Below are 337 nucleotides of genomic sequence, written 5' to 3'. Positions count from 1 at the left end.
TTCTGACACTTCATTATTAAAATATAGGAAAGCTATGGATTTTCGAATGTTGATTTTGTATCCAGAAACTTGACTGTATTTGTTTATTGTTCCTAATAGTGTTCTTGTGGAATCTTTAGGGTTTTCTATGTAGAGAATCATGTCATCTGCAAATAGTGACAGTTTGACTTCTTTGTTTCCTATTTGGATGTCTTATATCTTTCTCTTGTCTGACTGCACTTGCTAGGACCTCCAATGTTATATTGAATAACAGTGGCAATAGTGGACAGCTTTGCCTTGTTCCTGATCTTAGATGGAAGGTTTTTTTTGTTTTTCACCATTAAGTATAATGTTGACT

This window comes from Pteropus vampyrus, unplaced genomic scaffold, assembly GCF_000151845.1.
Source record: "Pteropus vampyrus isolate Shadow unplaced genomic scaffold, Pvam_2.0 Scaffold92, whole genome shotgun sequence".
Lineage (NCBI taxonomy): Eukaryota > Metazoa > Chordata > Mammalia > Chiroptera > Pteropodidae > Pteropus > Pteropus vampyrus.
Note: the sequence above shows the minus strand (reverse complement) of the source record.